This window comes from Pezoporus flaviventris, unplaced genomic scaffold (genome assembly GCF_033815535.1).
Source record: "Pezoporus flaviventris isolate CSIRO_AGI_PZ_B2104156 unplaced genomic scaffold, CSIRO_AGI_Pfla_v1 ptg000209l, whole genome shotgun sequence".
Taxonomy (NCBI): domain Eukaryota; kingdom Metazoa; phylum Chordata; class Aves; order Psittaciformes; family Psittacidae; genus Pezoporus; species Pezoporus flaviventris.
In genome coordinates, this window is record NW_026892757.1 from 944,011 (window position 1) to 967,255 (window position 23,245).

Here is a 23,245-nt window from a genome sequence, read left to right on the forward strand (position 1 = left end):
AACATCAGAGACTAAGCAGCAATACTCACGATACAATTACTCCTACAAACAGGAGTGATTAACTGAATCCACAGATGATACATTGCTGAGGACAGAAGCATCCCATTGCACTTTTTGTAATATAACAGCAAGTTTTCAAAGGGAAAAAAAGGGGAGAAGAGAAAAGGTGTTTGACCTGGATACTGAGACTGCTGTTTCCTTACAGCTTCTCCCTGGCACAGCACCAAGTTTTCAACTTCATTTGCATTCATGAAAAACCATAAAACACCATGGAGACAGAGCAAGTCAGTCAGTAGTACATGCTGGAATCTACAGAGAACCTGAAACAAGATTTCAGGAGGATGAGCAGACTCTGTCTTCACTAGGGGACAGAATAATAACTACTGACATTAATAAACACAAGCAACTCATCCTTCCCTAGTGAAAATTATTTCCTATAACACCTTTCTATATTAATTGTTCAACACAGGATTCCAGCAATATCATATTCTACCTCGATTACACTCCTCCTTTCACTGTGTCCCTGAGACCTTTCTGAATACTTTTCCTTCCCTTGTTCCATGTCTGTGCTGCAAGTTCTGCCTCCAGCATTTCCTTGACCTCCCATTGGTGCTTCACACCTGCACCTCCTTTATCCCAAATTTTTTTTATTTATTCCTTTCATCCTTATTCCATTTGCTTTGTCCTTCTGTCTCATGCTTTTGCACTGTTTTTAGGCCACCTTAACATAGCACATCCCTCACTTGATCTGCCTCTAGCATTTTACTGTCTCTAACTCACAACCACCTGGACCTCCAACAATCTTATCCTTAACATCTTCATTCTCCTGCCTCCAGTGAATTATAATATTGGGTACTCAACTGCAATTCCTTTAGACTTGTCCAATTTAATGTTAGTAGGTATAGGCCATTTCAATGATTCTATAAATGTTTTCAACCTTTACCTTTCTTGAGTCAAAATAACAACATTGTCCAAGAACCACAGTCAATAAACTGGCACACAGTTTATATCATTTCCAACATAACAAAGGCAAGTTGCTTTCAATTTGTTCAGATGGAATTGCTTAAGTCTAAGGTAATTACACCAAATAACCAACTAACTAAAATATACACTGACAAGCTGCAAGGGCTTTTGTTCAAATAACTGTTTGGCCACACTTCTCAGTGACTGAGGTAAAGAAAGTTCAAGTAAGGCTAAAATAATTAAGCCAGTTACTCCTGTCAAATCTTTACCATTTAAACATTATCATTTTTTAAGCTAGCCTGCAGAAAAACTTGATTTAGTTACCAATGAGCTTCTTTACACTATAAGAAAGACTAGGAAGTACAATATAAAAAAAAAAAGTGAGCACAGCTTTAAAATACTACTTAGAAGTCCTACAAATCACATAATTGAAGCAAAATATACGAGAGATTCCTACTTAAAAATTATCAGTGCTTTCATTGCAAAACATCTAGAAGTTTGATAAATGCATACTATTTTTACCAATACATTTTATAACTTTGGATTAAGATGGAAAAATATAACTAAGATAATTATATTTACAATCTCTGTTATATAAAACACAATTATTTGGTCATATTTTAGAGCATAAAACAAAGAAGAAAAACAGCAGACAGTTGTACATTATTGCCCATGTTCCTGATCTCATGCACAGTATTTTTTGGTATTGTTTGTTTTGTTCATGAGCAGAATTTAAGCATCTTCACTCAGCTCCATCTACAAAAATTTTTGCTGTTTGGAAAACAGTAAGAAAATAAAAGTCAGGTTTTGCAAAACTCAAGGAAAGAATATCTTAGTGAGAGCAGGATACTTGCTGCTCCATTCTCATACCAAAACAATCTATTTATGAGCAGGATTCATGATTTAAACATTGAGTAACTTCCCATTGATGACAACAGTGCAGTTTCATTAATGTCAAGGACTTGCATAAATTCTTCCATCTCAAATGCAGAAAGGAAAAATGCAAGTGGCAGCTTCTCCTAAATCACAGGCTCATCTTGAATTTTGAAGACACTGTACTTGATAAAAAGCCAAACCAGCCCAGAGACTGACAGCCTGCATATATATATATATATATATATATATATATATAAAAAAGATAAAAGAACAACTCAGAATGATTACCTTTAGCAATCTTCCTTTCATCTTCTTTCGACTTTCACTTATGTTGATGTGCTTTATGGACTCCACACACACTTTACCAGCAAGTGCCTCTTGTTTTGAACACAACTGAGTAAAATACACCTTTATGTTTTAGCAAGTCAAGTACATTTTAGCAAGTTGCATCCATTTTCCACTTCATGAACTGATAAAATACTATCAGAAAACTGTTCTGAGACATAAGCAAGAAAGCAAATGTGACTACGTTGTCTTGTGGCATTCCTCTGTAACAGAGACAAAGCATCCCAGATCTGAGCTTTCACTACAGCACACCACTATGGCTCCTGCATCACCAGCACCACAGTACCACAGTAATATTTCCACCATTTGGCTTCAGGATTCCCCAGGAGAAGATCTGAAAGCCAAGAATGTTTATGGCAGGTCTGTCAAAAGTCCACATATTCAACAGAAGAACTGTATCTACTGAAACACTGCACCCCAGCATAGCTTGTCTGGAGCTTGGTATTGTGTCTTTTGGGAAGTTCATCTCTCAGTGGGGAGGAAATCACATACCTTCAGACACACACATGGATCTGTAGCTCTACAGCTTGATAGAGGTGTCCTTCTAACTCCTGCTGATCGTGACTTGTGAATTTGCAAATTAGAAACACATCTAAGGCTGGACACGTTCTTACCTGGGCATAGGCATTTTCCCTGCCAAAGAGGCCTACAAGTGGCAAGGAGTTTGGGTATTTAAAAGATGTGACTCAATTTAGCAGGCCAGGTCTACTGGAGGCTGGTGGAGCTGGTCCGAGTGGTTTTGGTAGGAGGCTTGCCAAACTGGTCAAGAAAGCCTTAAACTAGATGTGTTGGGGGAGGCGGACATCATTCCATTCCAACACTCCCAGTCAGTTGCCAGCACATATAATAAACACTCGGAGCAATGTAGATACGTTTCAGCCACTCCAGCCAATGAGCTGGATTCATTTGGAGCTCAGCTCAGATGCCTCTACACAAACGCCTGTAGTATGGGGAACAAACAAGAGGAATTAGAGATGTGTGCACATCTACGGGGGTATGACATAATAGACATCACAGAAACATGGTAGGATGGCTCCTATGACTGGAGTGTTGGAATGGAAAGTTACAGGCTTTTTAGAAAAGACAGGCCCGGCAGGTGGTTGGTGACAGCCAGCATGGCTTCGCTAAGGGGAAATCCTGCCTGATCAGTTTGGTGGCCTTCTATGATGGGGCTACAGAACTGGTGGACAGGGGTAGAGCAGTTGACGCCATCTACCTAAACTTGTGCGAAGCATTTGACACTGTCCTGCATGACATCCTTGTCTCTAAATTGGAGAGACATCAATTTGATAGGTGGACCACTCGGTGGATAAAGAACTGGCTGGATGGCCACATGCAAAGAGTTGTGGTCAATGGCTCAATGTCTGGCTGGAGAACAGTAATGAGTGGTGTCCCTCAGGGATTGGTGTTGAGACTGGTCTTGTTTAACATCTTTGTCACTGACATGGACAGTGGGATTGAGCGCACCCTCAGCAAGTTTGCTGATGACACCAAGCTGTGTGGTTCAGTTGATCCGCTGAAGGGAAGGAATGACATCCAGAGGGACCTTGACACACTTGTGAGGTGGGCTGATGCCAACCTTATGAAGTTTAACCATGCCAAGTGCAAGATCCTACAGCTGGGTTGGAGCAATCCCAGGCACAGCTACAGGTTGGGCAGAGAAGAGATTCAGAGCAGCCCTGCAGAGAAGGACTTGGGGGTGTTGGTCAATGAGAAAATGAACATGAGCCAGCTGCAGTGTACGCTCGCAGCCCAGAATGCCAACCATATCCTGGGCTGCACCAAAAGCAGTGTGACCAACAGGTCGAAGGAGGTGATCCTGCCCCTCTACTCTGATCTCATGAGACCTCACCTGGAATATTGTGTGCAGTTCTGGTGTCCTCAACATAAAAAGGACATGGAACTCTTGGAACAAGTCCAGAGGAGGGCCACAAGGATGATCAGGGGACTGGAGCACCTCCCGTATGAAGACAGGCTGAGAAAGTTGGGGCTGTTCAGACTGGAGAAGAGAAGGCTGCGTGGAGACCTCATAGCAGCCTTCCAGTATCTGAAGGGGGTCTATAAGGATGCTGGAGAGGGACTCTTCTTTAGGGACTGTAGTGATAGGGTAACAGGTTAAAACTTAAGAAGGGAAGTTTAGATTGGATATAAGGAGGAAATTCTTTCCTGTTAGGGTGGTGAGGCACTGGGGTGGGTTGCCCAAGGAATTTGTGAATGCTCCATCCCTGGCAGTGTTCAAGGCCCGGTTGGATAGAGCCTTAGGTGACATGGTTTAGTGTGAGGTGTTCCTGCCCATGGCTGGTGGGTTGGAACTAGATGATCTTAAGGTCCTTTCCAACCCTAACTATCCTATGATTCTATGATTGTGTTACTTGCTTCCTCCAGTAATGTTTAAAGCGTGAAGCTGGGGAACTCCTTATTCCTACACTACCTGCTCTTCTGGTGCTGGTTTACTTCTGGAGGAGTAACTTCACTGCTTTTTAGCAGGGTACAAGTGCCAGAATATTGTCTGGAAGAGGACTGCATTATTCTATCCATTAGACTGAAAAGGCCCTGGACATTTGCGACTTGGACAAGTCTATAAAAAGAGTTACTGTGGACACAGTATATTAAAGAGGTCTACAAGAACAAATTCATTGGGTATTATTAATAATTATTATTACTGACAATAGCTCATCAAATAATCCTAGATCTATTGTCTCTGAAAAGACACACAGACACATCAGGATCTGGGAAAAAAGCTCTAGATTTTGCCTATTGACTCAAGGAGAGAAAACTCAATTTTCCCAATGACATGAATCAGAAAACACTTCCATTCAAACCAACAAATCAGAATAACTATGAGGGGTTTTTCTTGCTTGTTTTCTTAAAATAAATAATCATCATTTGGCCAGCAATAATTCTTCAGCTGGACAAGGTGCTCTTGGTGCCATCACTCCCTGCCTTCCTTTATCAGACATTTTAAATTGAACTTGTGAAGTAAATTCCCTAAGGGCTGTCCTGCAATTTAAGAGACAGATTTTATTAATTGAAGACAAACAATCACTTATAGAAAATAATAATGTAGGAAAGGCCTAGGCAGTGTTGTACTCTGAAAATCTCTTTGTGATTGCAGCCCCCTTAGACAGGCATAATCAATTAGAAGTGGTCTGATTTTAACCAGTTGCAGGCTCATTACATTGCATTCCCATTTCTGTTGATGAAAATCAGTTTCAGCCCATGGCCAGGAACTCATATACAGCATTTCTAGGGCCTCTTAGAATAAACACATCAAGAAACAGTTTTATTTGAATTTGTCCTTCACCCTTCCTTACAGAGCATTTAAATGTGAGGCTCAAAACATTCACTTTTAACTGCTGAGTTTATTCTTTCTCTTGTGTCATGGGACACGCAGGTTCTATTTAATAAAATCACTTTACTCATTCACTTCTGCCTGCAATATATAACAGCGTCCCTAATGTATCTTCAAGTTTTCCAAACTGCATTTCCTAAGTTTCTACTCTCTGTAGACACTGCCTGCAATATATAACTTTAAGCCTATACAGGAATGAAACTTTTAAGCAAGACAATGCTAGTGAACTATCCCTTAGCAAAGAGAGCCTGCAAAAATAATTGCTTTCCTTCCACAAAACTTGTACCTTACAGCAACCAGGTTTGGAGCAGTCCACATGAGCTTTGAGGACGAAATGAATCCACTACAGTCAGTAACAGAGCCACAGCACAGTGCAGTCCTTTGGGCTCAAAGGGCTATTCATAAGTGAGTGGCATTAAAAAGAAAGAGGGGAGTTTCCTGTTGTGGAAAGGTCCACAAAAGCCTTTACTAATGTGTAGCAATTGTTTAAAAATCAAAACAGACAAAAATCCATGAAGATAACTGAAATAGGGAAGAGACTGATAAAGGACATATAATTCCCACTAGGTAAGCAAACAAGGAGCCCTCACCTGGAATACTGGCTGTTCATTCAAAAGTTAAAAAGTACAGAAATAGACTGGAAGGGTGAGTCACAAGGATAACCAGAAGCAGAGGAAAACAGATTTTGTAGAGAGAGAATACAGAAAGACTGGGATGATTCCTGCCACAGAGGAGATAAACGGAGGTAGAAGAGGGGGATTTAAAAAAGTGTAAAAATATTCCAAAGAGGATCTACCTTCAAAAAAGGCATACTAGATTAAAAAGAAGGGTGATGAGCCCAGATACGGTTGAAGAGGGCTTTGGGAGTCATTTTTGTTTATTATGATACACACCTAGACTTTAGTGTATTATAAAGATAATCACTAAGGCCAATGGCATATCAACCTTTAAGAAAATTTATTTTGTATACATCAAGGAAATAAGTATATATTGTAATGTTAAGAGTTATTGATGGATAGATATAGCTTACCCAAAATAAACATTAAAGAGCCAGGAAAAAACTTATCCCTAGAGACATGTTGTATTGAAACTGCTTTCTACAGGGTGGTATAGAGGTTCTACAGACTTTACCTACTCAGAAACAGTGGTCAGCACCTGACAGAATGAGACCTGTGGTACAACCTCATCTGTAAATTTCATTTACTGAACAGTACATTTTGATATGTAGGACCCATAAGAGAGGAATGACTCTTCAGAGGACATGAAAGATCAAACCCATCTCCCAGAGTCCCTCATAACCCTGACCATCTTCTTCTGGTACAGTGGAAACCATGTCACATATGTTCAATATGTCTATGCTTCTGTTATAAGGGCTAGATTCTGCATCAACCCATTAGAAAAAGTTAATTTCAAACATGTTAATCACCAACTCATCTTTCTGACAACTTTCACTCTTTGAATTGTGCAGTCACAAGAAATCTATCATTTATATAGAATTTATAATGACAAGAAATCAGAAATAGCAACTATGGAATTAAAATGGAAATACTTCTACCAAAGGTTTAAGAAAAAAAGAAGAAAATGAATTGATTTTAAAACTAATAGCAGCCCCAAAACAAAACTGTCTGAAATAAAGAGTGGTTCCAATGTCTTAAATGCAGTATTAAAATTGGTCACTAAGAGTTTTAAGGAGAGAACTATTCTTTAATTGCCTTCCTGGCCTGATAAGGTAATTACTCACTTGTTCATATGAAATGAACACAACAGGCCCACAAGGAAGCTCATTATAGCTGACCAAAAGCTGCCTACCCACAGTGACACTTGAAAAGGTATCCTCTCCTCCATACATTTGTTTTTCTTATTCTCCACAGTATATTTTGTATTGTTGTACTTTGCACCATTAAAACCACTGATAGTTCTTACTGGTTCTTCAAAAAGGTCACAGTAATAAAGAACCAGTGTAAAGAGAGAAATTTAAAGGAGCTCTTAGAGATGTTGGGTGGAGTCTTGGATGACATGGTTTAGTGTGAGATGTACCTGCCCGTGGCAGGGGGGTTGGAACTGGATGATCTTAAGGTCTTTTCCAACCTTAACTATTCTATGTTTCTATGATTCTATGTGTATCTCATGAGAGAACAGCACTGTGGCTTTCAGGAAAGGTTAAAGTAGCAACTTTCTGGGGTTTGGATTTTGTTTGTATTTACAACCTTGGATCAGAAATACATTTTGGAACACCAGGGGGGATCTTTTTTGCTGTTACACTGTTTTAGGATTAGGAATACTGCAAGATCATGACTTCAGGCTTTGACAGGAGGCCATACCTCATTCACCTCATTCTTCTCATCAGCAATCGCCAGGACTAGATCTACAGAAGGCAGAATAAAGGGACCTTTTAAACAAAGCAGCTCCAGCATTTGGTAGATACCACAAGTACAAGTACATGTTGTTTCTCCAGATTCAACAGAGCTCATAAATTTTCCCACAGATATTCAATCTGATTTATAGAACAGTACATTTGACTTACCTTGGTTTTGCAGCTTTCACAGGTGAGTGCTCAGCATCACAAGGACATCAAGATAAGCAGCTCTGGTCACAAAACAAGTATTTGCCCAGGAAAAATCCTATTACTGAAGATTAAATCCTTATAACGTCCATGCTCAGGAACAGCAGTGAAACACACCAGCTTGGTGTGTCTATTTTACTTAATTAATGGAGATCAACTACAGATCCAATTAGGCTGCATATACATACCAATTTGGCTTTGTTATCTAAACTACACTTCCTGGTCCATTCTGAATGACAGTCTCCCTAGCAGAATGGCTACACCCATCCTCTATCCATTCCACCAAATCACAGTTTCTACATTTCATTACTATTGGAAGAGTCAGCTTGCCCTGGCAATTAGTATGTGTATAACCAAATGTATTAACAAAAATAAGTCTTCAGGTCTTACTGTTCCTAAAAGAAAAAATTCCCCATGAAAGGTACCTACTACACCTTTTTAATGGCCACAGCTCTCTTACTGTTCTGATGATGACCACAGAGGCATACTTGGGTATTTTTTCCCCCACACAACTGGGGATTTTGAGTATAATGCAGATTGGCAATAAGCTGCTATCTGTTGTACCTCTTCAAGTTGCAAGTGATAGATGTTTTCTCTCCAATTAGAAAAGTAAACTTGGGTTAACATCTTCATTTGTCTTTAGATTGTTATCACTGTATGTTTCAGCCATGAAAAAAAATATCTTAAAATCTAACTTAATATCTGAACCAACAGGAAATCCACTTCAAAACACAGAAACCATTCTGATGAGTCCAATGGGACTTGTACTAAAACAAAAAGGTTGAAATGAGATATGTGATCACGACATAAAGATGAAAGGTCTGAGATGCTTGCATGGAACTTCGGAAGTTGTATTTGCCTATGGAGAGTTAGACTATGGTCCTGTCAAAAAAGACAACTTTTAACCAGAAAAATTGCTCTTATGTTCAAGAAATAAATTCTGTAAGAAGCCTAAATTATTTCTGCTTTCATATATAGCCTAAAATATTAGGCACCCATATAACATAGAGCAGACTACATGCTACCAGGATCTCTCTTTTGAAAAGGTTGTTTCCTCCTTTGGCATAAACAGAGACTTTTTAGGCACTTTCTTATCAGTGAAGTAGTAATGAACTTCCCAAAACTTGCCCATGCTTGCTTCTTACCACTTGCCTTAAAGCACAAGAGCTAAAAGCCTGCCTGAAGAGTTGCATATCAATAAGAACTGATAGTTCTGGTGTCCTTAACACAAAAAGGATATAGAGCTGTTGAAGCAAGTCCAGAGGAGGGCACAAGGATGATCAGGGGACTGGAGCACCTCCCGTGTGGAGACAGGCTGAGAACACTGGGGCTGTTCAGCCTGGAGAAAAGGCTGCATGGAGACCTCAGAGCAGCCTTCCAGTATCTAAAGGGGGCCTATAGGGACGCTGGGGAGGGACTCTTCATTAGGGACTGTAGCAACAGGACAAGGAGTGATGGGTTCAAAGTTAAATAGGAGAAGTTTAGGTTAGATATAAGGAAGAAGTTTTTTACTATGACAGTGGTGAAGCACTGGAATGGGCTGCCCAAGGAAGTTGTGAATGCTCCATCCCTGGCAGTGTTCAAGGACAGGCTGGACAGAGTCTAGGGTGACATGGTTTAGTGTGAGGTGTCACTGCCCATGGCAGGGGGATTGGAACTAGATGGTCTTAAGGTCCTTTCCAACCTTAACTATTCTCTGATTCTATGATGATTCTATGATAATTCAGTCTATTTTTGAAAGCTGTTTTAGGAAGACTCAATTTCTATCCACCCTAAGCATGCCTCCCTTCAGTATCTTTGGCCCATAGTTGTTGCCCAAGTTGTTCTTCACAAGCCTGTGTGAAAACCTCAGCAAGAAATACACATAAGGTAAGGAGCTCAATGCATGAGAAAACAGAGCAACATATCAACCAAGGAATTAGAATACAAAGAAAATGAGAGATCTCTCACAAGTACTCATGAAATGAATGGAAGTAGCCATGAGAGATTTCAATGAAGATGAGGAACATAATGGGCAGACTGCATTTCAGCTCCCTTGAAAAATGGAAGACCCGCTTACTATTCAGTCATTTCACTGAAAAAAAGATATCTGGTGTACAAACTGTGCCTTGAAGAAGTGACAACAGCAATACTGACACTATTCTGGGCCAGCTTTTAAGCATTTCCCTCTTCATTGTGAGTATGAGCATATGCATGTTTTGCTTTTGTAATGAGGCTTTTCTAGCATAAAACATGCCAGACATTTGTTCTTGGCTGGCTCCATTGCACTGATGATGCTCATGAATTCTCAGCTGTATGTGAGAGGCAGACATAACAAGAAATGCAGTTTTCCAAATCCAAGAGATTTCAGTGTTGTTCAGACTGTATCAGAAAGCTCTGTCTTCAAGACAATCAAACTGTGATTTGCATAACAGACCTGACAGCCAAAAATCACATGCTGAACATTTCAAATGATTCACTGCACAGTATTTAAGATGATCTGTGCAGAACTTCAACGATGAAGAGTACGACACGTCTTTTTTGTAAGACAGATACCCAAATAAAGTGATGTTCTCATAAACAAGCTTTGAGGAAATCTGTCTCCAAACAAGAAAGTCACAGCAGTAGAAAGGGTGAGAGCTCCATCTCTGGAGAGCATCTGAAGCAGTGTTCCCTTTTTTGTTCAACACCCCAAATTTAGTTCATTTCCCTTCCAACCTGAGTATCAATGGGAAAAATACATTATAACCTCACTGTAGATGATAAACTGTATGTGACTCTGAACAGGTTAGAGCTAGAGGTGGCTAGGAATCTCATATTTAAGGCTCTTCCACACAGAAATATAAATATGGATATCAAAACAATATTCATATTACTATACATATATACTAACAGCAGGCAAGGGATTTCAGCGTAGAGATCTGTACCTCATTAAAGTAATGCTTTGTCTACATTAGCAAGTGAGATGATGTAACAGCAGATCTGTAAAGTTAAACAGTTGGTACCAAAGACCCAATGGTCACCCTACATACCATGCCCAAGTACATTAACATACAGTTTTCGAAAGTTCATCTTGTTGCTTTTTGTTTCTCTTTGGATACAGAATTTATGGCTAGCCTGCTCCAGGAATCCCACCACACTTAGAAACTGATCCCATAGTTTCTACCACTCCTTCATGATTCTGTAATTGGAGGTCAACTGTTCAGGTAGGAATAAAAATCAGCTCACTGGTGACCAAAGAGCTATATTTCACCAGTAGTGCAGAATATTTCAAAACATCTGACTGAGAAAAGCTCAAAGGCTGCCTGCCCTGAGTGGCATGTAAGACTCGTCACAGACCTGACCTGCCAGGCAAAAGGGTAAAGGGCACCTGCCACATCTAGAAGCACAAGCAGGGATGGAAACAATTACTGCTTAGAAAGAACAAGGCCCAGAAGAAACATGCTTATATAGAGATCAGTGAGAACAAAACAATGACAGGAGCAGCTGCTGTGTCCCTACTAGGTCATCATGAATCTTCACAGAAGATACAAGGTGACTGACACTAAATGATCTTAACGATCCCTTCTAACCATTCTATGATTTTATGAAAGAACAACTCCTCCAAACCTAGCTGATTTCTCATCATTAATGCTGAGCAAGTAATTGGGGATAGGGCAGTCAGACTCCTATGTTATTTCACTTTCAATTCTTATAGGTGAATACAAAAGAATTGAAGTCGAAGGCAGGAGGAAACCTTTTGTGAGCTGTTAAAAGTCCAGGGATTTTTTTAAAGAGAAAAAGGTTACTGGAACTAACCAGTCCTTTTAAATCCACAGGCTCCAGCTCAAATGCCACTGAAGAGAGCCAGGTTAAAAACCACATGTAGACTATTATATGGCTGGAGTAACAATAAGCTATTTGTTTCCAACAAAGAACTGCTCAGTAGGTGAATCAGGAAGGGTACCCTTCAGGAGATATTTCCATTCTGTAGAGGTAAATCAGACTGGGCACATTCAGAAGTACTGTGTTTTGCTCCAGCTGGGTACCTACAGTAGCACTGGGACTGCTTTGATTTCTGTTCTGCCTTTACCACCTTTAAGTATCATTGCTTGCAGCTTAGGGCTACGTAACATGAAATCAATCCTAGACTCTCACAGTTCGGAACTCTGCAAATATTAAAGTTTGATTCACCTTTTATATTTAACTCATACTTAATTTAAGGTAGTCACTGGTTTGCTTCTTTTGGAATGCAGATCTGATGCAAACCAAACTGGCATTTATTGAAGAAATCAGCACTATGTGGTCACAGACCTCCTTTGTATCCCACTCACACACACAGTTTCAACTCTATCAATCAGGAGCACATGGCTTAAGGGCTAAAATTCAGCTTCTTTTGTATTATTGTTTGTTTTAAAGAATATCAACATTAAAGAATCACAGAGCAAATTACCTCCTCTTCCAAGGGAAACAACAAGGAGCAAAGAACAGGGAAAGCTCACACATTTGATCTAAATTCTTCCAGAACACTGGGAAAAAAACTGACTAAATACACAACCTCTTGCTCCTCTAACCACTAAAGCCTGTTTAAATGATGTTTAAAACATCATTTCTACTCATTACAAGGCACCATATATAACCATTTAGATTTACATATATGATTATGCCAACACACTTTTATGTAGAACAACTACCAAAGAATTTTGATGTACAACTTTTGCATATTCTTATTCTCTTCTCAAACACCCAAATTTCAATGACACTAAGTCAGATGACTTTAAAAGATGACAACTTTTTTTCTCCTGGATGATTTCTCTTTTTCCAAAAGAGCATCACCTCACTTAGAGACCAACAACAACAGTAATGTTAATGTATTGCATGTGTTATATACATGAGACAGATAACAGACACTGACTGGGCAATCAAAGCTGTTTGCAACAGATAAATTGGTTTCCTAAACATTACACTTTAGCTATTACACAGGGTGCTGTTGCAAAAACCTTTGCACAAATTGCCCTATTTCTGAACTTTAAAAACATTTGTAGTGAGTCAATATTTTACATAAAATTAAGACTGGAATTTCACCTTTCACTTCAGCATAAACACAGGGAAAGATTTGGATTAAGTCCAACATATCCTAATGCCAGATGATACTTGGCAATAGGATCTGTCCTATTTCCTATTTAGAGTTTCCCAGTCTTCCATAATCTCAGCTCTTCAGGCTGTCACGCTGGCAGCTTACTTTTAGGTTTACAGTATATCTTTCCCTTGCTGACGACTTCCACTTTACTCTTTCCCGAAGAATGGCAAATCTCTGCAACATATCTTTCCTTCTAGTGGCCAGATTCTTCTGATACATGACGTGCAATTGTGTTGGCTAAAATAGCTTCTACATGCACAAAGAAGTCCATCTTGTGTGAGTCAAAAGCTCAAATAAGTCTTGATACAGTCAACTTTATGCAATCCTTAGGGGGCCTATCTATAGGGAGTTTTATCCTTGGAGGGTTTCTGATGAACCAGGCCAAGATGGCCTTGTATTTACCATATTTTACCTGCAGAGAGATGCGGAAAATAATCATTTGTCACTCATGGAGGCAACAAAGGTCATGGAAATCACACCTACACATACAATGAGCAGCTTATTAAAAAATTAAATCTCCCATTGGTTTGGTTATTAGCTTTCAAATTCTGCTGTATTTTAAAGCCTGAGAGGTTTGGGGTAGAGTTGATTAGAAGGCAGCCTTCATATTTTAATACATTTTCTCTCAAACCACACATCTATAGCACTGAATGAACATGCATGGCCTTCCCCTTGTTTTTTTTAAGGAGACATTAATAATGGATTTAATTATTAAACCTTGTCCACAGCATTTGCAACCATGTAATACAAAACCAGCACATCAGTGAACATCACAGCCTACATTTAATGGAAGGCATTTAGAAAGAAATAATAATGAAGCCTACACCGCCAAGTAATCCATGCTGGCTTCCTGGAAGATCAGGAACACCTGCATAGAGATGCAATCATCTTGTAACAGCACATCTGCTTTCCTACTTGGTGCTGTTGAGACCTTGGAGTAATTACCATATGCACAGTGGCCTTGGCTTTCCCATTTTGTAAGACCAGCTCACCTTGCATTATAGTACACATTTTCTCCAAATGGGAAGTTGCTGCTCTGGTGATGTAAGATTTTGACCACCACCAAAAGCAAGCTATTACATTGCTGTTAGTTTGCCTGTTAGAAGCAGATAATTTACTGCTTCAAAAAGAAGTTACTCAAATTATTGGTCTATTGTGATATCAGTGAGAGGATTCTGAGTTTCAGCTATTAAGAAGAATTAATTTGTACTCCGCCTGTCCCTGGTGAATGACACTGAAAGGTTGTGTTTTGTTGGTGTTCATTTTAGCACACCTGGTTGAGAAGATAATCTTGTCTGTTCTCTTTTTTGCTCTCCTAATGAAAATCGCATGTGATCCCTTAACAGCATCATAAAAAACTGAGAGGTCAAATAATCCCATGTGCAGATTTAATGAATTTTCCACAGTAAACACCAGGGGTTTCAGCTATAAAGAGGCAAGCTACTAAAACTCTTTATTTATAGGAAAGAGTTTTCAGATAGGAGTGAAGATTTACATCCAAAATCTGTAATTGTACATGGCTTGTGACTACTCTGAATGTTGCACTAGTGGAGGGAACACACATTGAACTTTACTCAATTCTTAATATTCCCCAAATGTTCATATTTAAGTTAGGAGTATACCTATGAACCAGTCCAAAAATGTTTTATCTTATGCAAAGTACATCTTAAATTTCAATCTGAAGTTTATCTCTACTGATAGCCAAATCGAGTGTTCCAAACAATCAATCACCAACTGCCCAAATAAATAATTTGTTGTTGTATTAAGGATCCCGCTATCAAAACTGGTTGAAGAGTGAACTTGGAGCACCACATAACCTTGAATTAGCCTGCTAAAAGCACCCAAGATTTAAATGAATGCCTCCAAGAACACATTGATGAACAATTACATAACTGCTATGATGCTGTTCTCAAAAGCAAAGACATCCCAGACTAAATTAAGCTCATGGGTCAGAAAGTGCAGGTTAATAAATTACCACTGTGCACCTGCTGTGTAGTAATAGTTCATATCAGTATTGCTTTCACCTGGAACAGGACAAGAAAATTCTCCCTTGATTTTCTTTGTGTGTGTGTAAAAGCACACACATGAATTATTGCTCCAGTACAGCTGACAGAACGTTAACATTTCAACTTCAAACCCAGTAAATACACTTACACAGAGCCAGGCCTAGCCATTAAAACTATTGTCAATGTTTGAAAATGGCTGTGCAACTCATACAGGTCACTAACGAGCAAAGGTTGTCAACCACACTTCTCAATGCCTAGGTTTTAAAGACAGGAAAGGAAAAGTGGAACAATTAGAAAACAGGAAGATACCAAAACCATAAATGGCCTTAGAAGGACAAGGTTTATCTTGATGCAGTGAAAGAATAAGAGGCAAGGGAACTATCCGAAGGGAAGAACTCCTCTGCCAAGGAGGACAATCTTACATTCTCCTTAGCTGTTGCCTTCTTGTGGTTTTGAATGCACAAAAAGTCCCTTCCAGCTCTGTTGCAGAACGACTCTAAGAGCAGAACCATAGAGTTCTGGAGGACTGTGCAAGCAAGGCAGGGGGTGGCCCCCACAGGTGGCCGGAGACCGGACCTGGGAGGAGAATGTGGAGGAAGCTGTGGGGGCTAACCAATACTGTTGTGCCAAGAAGGAGTGGCTGAATACCACTCCTATATATGTGTGAACTGCATCACAAATAAGGTAGAAGTTGCTTATCACCCATATTGGGTTGGCCTGTCTGCTTCTCCTCGCCGCTTACAAATGGCGCCCGAACAGGGACGCGGACTACAGGGCCCTGGTCGCTGGGGACCCGGATTACAGGGCCCTGATTAGCGGGGACCCGGGATACAGGGCCCCGACTAGTGGGGACCCGGATTACAGGGCCCCGACTAGCGGGGACCCGGGATACAGGGCCCCGGTCGACGGGGACCCGGATTACAGGGCCCCGACTAGCGGGGACCCGGATACAGGGCCCCGGCCGACGGGGACCCGGAATACAGGCCCCCGGTTTAACGGGGACCCAGGATACAGGGCCCCGGTCGACGGGGACCCGGATTACAGGGCCCCGACTAGCGGGGACCCGGGGTACAGGGCCCCGGTCGACGGGGACCTGGAACGGCGAGTGAGCGGCGCCGGCGGCAGCGGCCGGGAAGCGCGGGCAATGCTGCTGCGGTGGCGTGACGGACCCGGGTGCTTGGACTAACCGAAAGAATCCGCCGCTGGGGCGAACCAGACACTGCTGCGTCGGGAGGCCGATCCGGAGACCGAGGTTACAGGACGACCCAGAAGAAGACGATCCGGAAAAGGCTGGCCATGAAAATGGACTGAGAGGTAGCCCTGGACTTATTACAGTGCTTCTTATAAAAGCGGGGAACTGAGCCCTGAACTTTTTACAGTGCTTTTTATAAAAGCGGGGAATTGAGCCTGAGACTCTAAAGCAGCTAGCAGGTCTAGTGGCTAGGGAAGGCTAAGAGATTTTTTTTGCAGATCCTAATACAATATTTGAGGAGAGTGAGTGGCGAAAGTTTGGTGATGAACTATTTGACTCAGTGCTTAATGATTATAAAAAGGCAAAGAAACTCGGTAAACCACGGAGGGAAGTAATGAACTGTATAAAAAGATACAAGGCAGAAAAGAAAACTGCCGCGGTAGCAACGGAGAAACTAGGAACAGACGTCCCCGGTCGGTTGAAACCGGGGGAAGATTACAACTCGTTCCCCCCCCCCCCCCCCCCCCCCCCACTCGCGGGAGCACAGGGTTTCCCACCCCCCCCCTTCCTTTTCTCCCCCTCCATCAGAAGGTGCCGCGGAGTAGGTGTAACCCCCTGCTCCCCCACCACCCCAGTTCCGAAAGTAGGGACTTTGAAAAGGACACAGAAGTATATTAGAAGGTATACGCATGATAAATGTCGAGAAATCCGAAAGAAAGAAGGCGGTGCCTCGGCGGCGGATCGATTGCGGAGCCACTGTGAAGCACGCAGTAGAAAATAGGGATCATGCGCGAGCGGGAGATTTAAAGGAACCGCGAGCCTCTCCAACCCACTACGCCCTAGAGTGAAAAAATTTTTAACTCGGTCACGGAGGAGCCAGGTCTGCAGATGGCCACATACCGAACGAGAGACATCTGATAAGAAAGACACAGCTGCGAGCAACGGAGACCCCGAGTTCGGCGCAGGATCAGCCCCCGAATCCCCTGAATCCAAGACAGATTTGTATCCTCTGCTTCCAGACCCTGACTCTTTGTCTCCCAGGTCGGTCTGCTCAGACTCACTGGCCCTGGAGACGCTCAGTTGTAACAATGGGTAACCAAGGATGCGATCATTACTGGGGAATTTTCTGCACTGGGCATCTTTGCATATCCTGTGTTTACTACACAGCAGGGGGCTAAAGAGTGGGAAGCTCTTGATCTCAAAATAGTTAAGGAGGCCTGACAAACAGTGACCACGTATGCGTATGCGTTAAAATCCTCTTATACTCAAGCTGTATATATTATGATTTTTTCTTGCAACTGACAGGGGGAGCCCATACAGTTTCTCGGTGATACTCATGTACTAGAAGTTGGTAAATATAAGTATGTCCAGGTTTCTATCAACCCTTGGAGACCTTTGTAGATACTGCTGGCCACTTCTTCCAGCACAGGCTGGCCACCTGTGTCGGAATGAGTGTGCATTTTGGTCAGTATAAAAGCCCAAGCCTCATACGATGTGGGGGAGGTAGAGCCTCTGCGGGGACGCCTGCTAAGGTTGAGCCTGCCACCTCGCACTGCAATAATGCTTCTCGGAGCTGGTTTGCTGTTAAGTCTCCACAGGGTCCTTGTTCTATACGTGGGACTGTAGTGGGAGTAATGATGGCTTTTGCATGGACTAAAAAAAAAAAAAAAAAAAAAAGGGGAGAGAGAGTAATGATTTTACAGTTACATTTAACTTTAACCTGTCTACTTCTGAAGAACTGATAACCTGGGGGAGGGGGTATATTTGTGCCCTCCTGCCTATAGGTCCATGGCGACTGCCTGCAAAGTTTGTCAAGCCCTGCCATGAGCTGGACAGACGAATGGATAAACCTGATGCCTCAGCTACAGGAGCTGACCGTGATTACCCCAAGCAGAATGAGATAGAGGAAGAGAAAGAACAAATAACTGCAAAACATCACTTGGGGACAACTGAAAAGTAACATCCTGAATATGTGTGCTTGTGAAGTAGCTATATTAGAGGTTGTGATTTTGTGTATAAAACCACCTGTATTTACTAGCTAGTTGCTAATAAGAAACTGCACCTTGTATTGTATAGATTTGTCACTTGTAAAAGAGATGTTAGAGTATGGAAGTTTGAAGTAGCTGCTAGAAAATGCTAAGGCAAAAGCTAGAAAAAATTTAATACAATGGTAGTGTTATAAAGCAGGTGATGGAACAAATTAAGAGGGGGGGAGAATTCCACTGGTAAGAAATTTCTTTGGGTAGTCCCTCACTGCCATCAGCATCTTCAACATGCTGCTGCACCCTGTAATAGTTACTCTGCTAATGTAAATGTGTGCCTTGCTGTAGTAGCGACTTGTTGCTGGATAAAACAAAAGGGGGGAGATGTGGAGACAGTGTTCTCACAGGAGAATGCATAATTGGTACATAAACTTTGAATAGTCCTGAAAGATACAGCAAGGCCATGAGAGGCCCGAAGAAGCTTAAGCAAGCAAGATAAGAGGCTGGAATTCACCAAGTTAATGAGAACTGTGGACTGTTGGCAAGCTTTCAAGGTTGAGTTCTCACACCTGTGTTTAACCAATTATATGTTAGTCACTAAGGGTCTTCAAAACATGTATCCAATCATAATATGCCAAATCACTGTAAGTGCTTCAGCCGGGGCCTTGGCTTAACTAAGCAGACTGGGTTGCTGAGTTGCTAAGCAGACAGTTCTACATCGAAGGCAATTTCTGATTTGTTTTAATGTTGACTCTGTAAGACATGCAACACTGCAGAACCTTTTGCTGTTGGAACAGGGACATGGATGTGAAGAGTTTGATGGAATGTGTTGTATGAGTCTCTCTGATTATGTTTATTCGATGCACGCACAGCTGAGAACCCTGGCTCAGTTTACCCAGCAATAGTAAATGAGCAGTATTCTAAGAATAACTAGAAGGTTGTCTTCATGGGGCATTACAGGTTGAGTCAAACACTGCTGTTTGAAGTATTGCACTTATGTATCATTGTTAGGTTAATCATTGTAGCTATTAGACTTGTTTATAGTTGTGTGATAAAACAGGTGAACAGAATAACCCATAATGCCTTGCTTGCACAAAGAAAAAGGGGGGAATTGTTTCAGAATGACTCTAAGAGCAGAACCATAGAGTTCTGGAGGACTGTGCAAGCAAGGCAGGGGGTGGCCCCCACAGGTGGCCGGAGACCGGACTTGGGAGGAGAATGTGAAGGAAGCTGTGGGGGCTAACCAATACTGTTATGCCAAGGAGTGGCTGAATACCACTCCTATATATGTGTGAACTGCGTCACAAATAAGGTAGAAGTTGCTTATCACCCATATTGGGTTGGCCTGTCTGCTTCTCCTTGACGCTTACACAGCTCCTAAACAATGTCCGCCTTCCAAAAATCATACAGAGGCTGCTTGCAAAGCTGCAAAGGCCTATGGGCATCTTGCACTAGTATCTAGATAGGCCTGCCTGTGCCACTGTTTTGGCTTTAACAGCTTGCTCACATTAGAAGTTACCTCTCTCTCTCTTAAGGGGCAATGAGAAGAATAAGGGCATATTAGGTTACACTCTTTGAGCCACAAAGCCCTGAAACCACAGCAAGGCCATGTGCCTGCTTTACACACAGATGGCCTAAATGCACCTTGCATGAGATTTCTTCTAGGCAGGACCCAAGACTGGTTGTCTGCCTGTCATCACTCATGTAGCACCACCAAAAGTGGAGAGGTGAAGGCTTGATGGAGTGCTGTGGACATCAATTGACAAGTTAATGCATTCTGTAGCATTCTAAAATACCTGTGAGATTTCTCTTATTTGTGGCAAATCACGACACAGACTCAAGTTAATGCAGAGACTCAAATCCTTGTTTATTACCACCAAGCCCTTTTTATCCCCTTGTTTGGTACTTTCCCAACCTGCACATACATACAGCATTCAATCTCATTGGCCTCTGTAAAACTCTCCAGGTAAATTGTCCCATCACAATGTTGCAGACCCTCTCACAGCCCCCACATCCTCTGGCCTGGAACTGAGATTCCCACTGCAACTACATCCTGGCCCATAATGCCAAGGCTTCGTTTATTTACCTTTCCTGTCCTTCAATGTTCCAACTCATCGTCTCAGGGCTTGTCAAGCACCGAGGCCTCAGAGCTCATTCCCAAACTCTTTTTCATGCAAATATGATTGCCTTCACTCCTCACACTTATTCAGAGCAGTTATAGCTGGATCATCCTAGAGTCAGCCTGGAGAAAATGAGCAGTAAGTATCTCAGTGGACAGTGAACATGTTTTGAGGCTGAGCCTGGAGTAACTTTTGCATATAGTTATGTGAGCTTGAATCTTGTGCCCTTATATCAGGACCCAATTGTATTTTAACAGGCTGATCCACAAAGCAGAGAGCATTGCAGAGCAGGGGAAACTTGGGTTATAAAGTGAAGAGTACACACGGCAGGCAGTCCATTCCACACAAAATAGTGAATCTGCAAAATGCAAAGCCATTTGGTTTTATAAAAGGCTGTTCCACACAAGTTAGCTTTAGGAAAGCAGCTTTCTTAGAAGTAAGCTTTCCTAGTACAGTCAAGTGCTGAGCTAAGAAGTAGCACATGGCTAGGGGCTAGCAGAGCATGTTATTTGACTTCTGGCAGAACCTCACAGTATTTTCCCCCTTTTGTGGTCTCCAGTAACAAAGAAAGGAGGTCAGGGCGGAACAGCTCAAACTAAAACTGGAAGACAGTGTCCTACAGCAAAGCTGTGCAATGACATGATTTCTCTGATTTTCCAATACCAATACTTAGCCATGCCAAAGGCTACAAATGGAACAAGACAGTTATTTCCAGGACTTCTGAGCAACAAATAACCAGCTCCAAAGGCTGCTCTTTCAGATTTTTGCATCTATGAAGCAGAAGACATCTAGAATTAGTCTAAGTCCTCGGTGTGCAGTTAAGCCAAAACCTATTTTTTATTAGTCATATGAAACAGCTTTGAACTGTTTCAAAAGCTTAGCTTGAGATAGTGATTTTTCATTCCATTGCCTCCAAAAAGCAACCGTGGCCAATTAGGATGAGAATCTTGCCAACACGACAGAAAATACCAGTTGAAAAAGTGAATGTCTTATGAAATTCAGTTTGGGGAATGTGAACCATTATTTTATTCTCTAAAGCAAAATCAGTTGGGGGAGTGGAGGAGGGAGATTATTATATTAGAGGGAACCTAAATAGTTTCTTGAGTTGTTCTATACCAATACATTCTGATGAAAGGAATCACAGAATCATGGAATCATAAAACGGTTTGGGTTGGAAATGACCTTAAGATTATCCAGTTCCAAGCCCTGCCATGGGCAGGAACACCTACACTAGACGATGTCACTCAAGGCTCTGTCCGACCTGGGCTTGTCAGAAATGGAGCATTTACCACTTCTTTGGACAACTTGTTGCAGGGCCTCACCACCCTTACTCAGAACTTACAGAACCATAAATTACATGCTGGCCCTGAAAAGGTTAAAAAATACAAACCACAAAACCACCCAAACACATAAAATTCCTACCCAGCTCAGCAAACAGCTGAAGAACAATAACCTTTCTTGCAGATAGAGATACATGACCATTGAGCCTCCTTTTTAACAGCTACTTCAGCAATCCAGAAGTTTGTTATGCAAGTTTCTCAGAGAAGCTTGTTCCACGGTCCAAAGTAAGTGTGCACTTGAAAGAATTTTACAGAACTAGCACAGAAATGTGACTGAAGAGTGATGTTTGGAAAGAAGTTCCCTGTTCCCCAAATGCACAAACCATTTTCCTGTTATTTTAACTTATTTTTTTATGCACTTAAGATGAAGAGTGAGTGCCTCTAATACCTGCTTTTCAAACAATCCCTGTACGACAGTCCTGGTGACATGCCAAGTTATCTCCTTATGAAAAAGGCAGAAGGAACAGATGGAGATTCATTAATGTTTCTCTGTGGCAGTCACTTTCCCTGAACAGAACGAAGATAATATATATAAGATAAGAAGAATGACCACTGCCACTGCCAGTGGCCCACCACCAGCCTGAAGAGACCTATTTTCTCTTCACCTCTGTGACCAGCTGCAGAAGCACAGCAAGAAGTCTAAACTAGGGCACGAAAAAGTTCTTGTTTCCTGATTTGCTCTCCCAACATCAAAAAAACAGATGGACTTACTGTGTTCCAAAACTCAGTTGCCAAGCAACCTCCCCAAATTCCTTTAAAATAGGAAGAAGAGAAAACAACAATCAAACCCCCAAACCCACCATTCAACACAGAACAGCTCTGCACAGCCAAATAAAAATGGTAAACTGCACTCTGCATGTGACAGACTAAAACTACCAGGAAATACCATTGATTTTAGTCTGTTTGATTGAGTTGTCTATTGGATTCATTTTGTTTGTTTGGTTTGGTTTTAAACAACACATTGAACACATTCATCTCAAGCAGGAAGTTCAGAGGCCAGCAGTTTTTCTCAGCTTTATGATTTATTGTAGTCCTAATTTTTAAACACATTTTGAAGTAAATTTTGTTACCAAACATTTTGGGGTTTTTCTTCTTTTTTAGCCTAAGAAAAGGAAAGAAAAAACAAAACACATCAGAAACTTGCAAAAAGAGCTCTGTCTGTAAAAAAAAAGCCCAGTACCTTAACTTAGTGCTGCAAACCAGTATGCAAGGTGTCCCTGCCCATGTCAGGGGGGTTGGAACTAGATGATCTTAAAGTCCTCTCCAACCCTAACTATTCTATGGTTCTATGCTCAGAATAGAAAACTTTACTATCTGGGGAGAAAGACACTTAAAAAACTTTATATATAGCATTAACTGCATAACCGAGAATGCATGAATATGAAAAGAAAGCTACAACAAACTGACA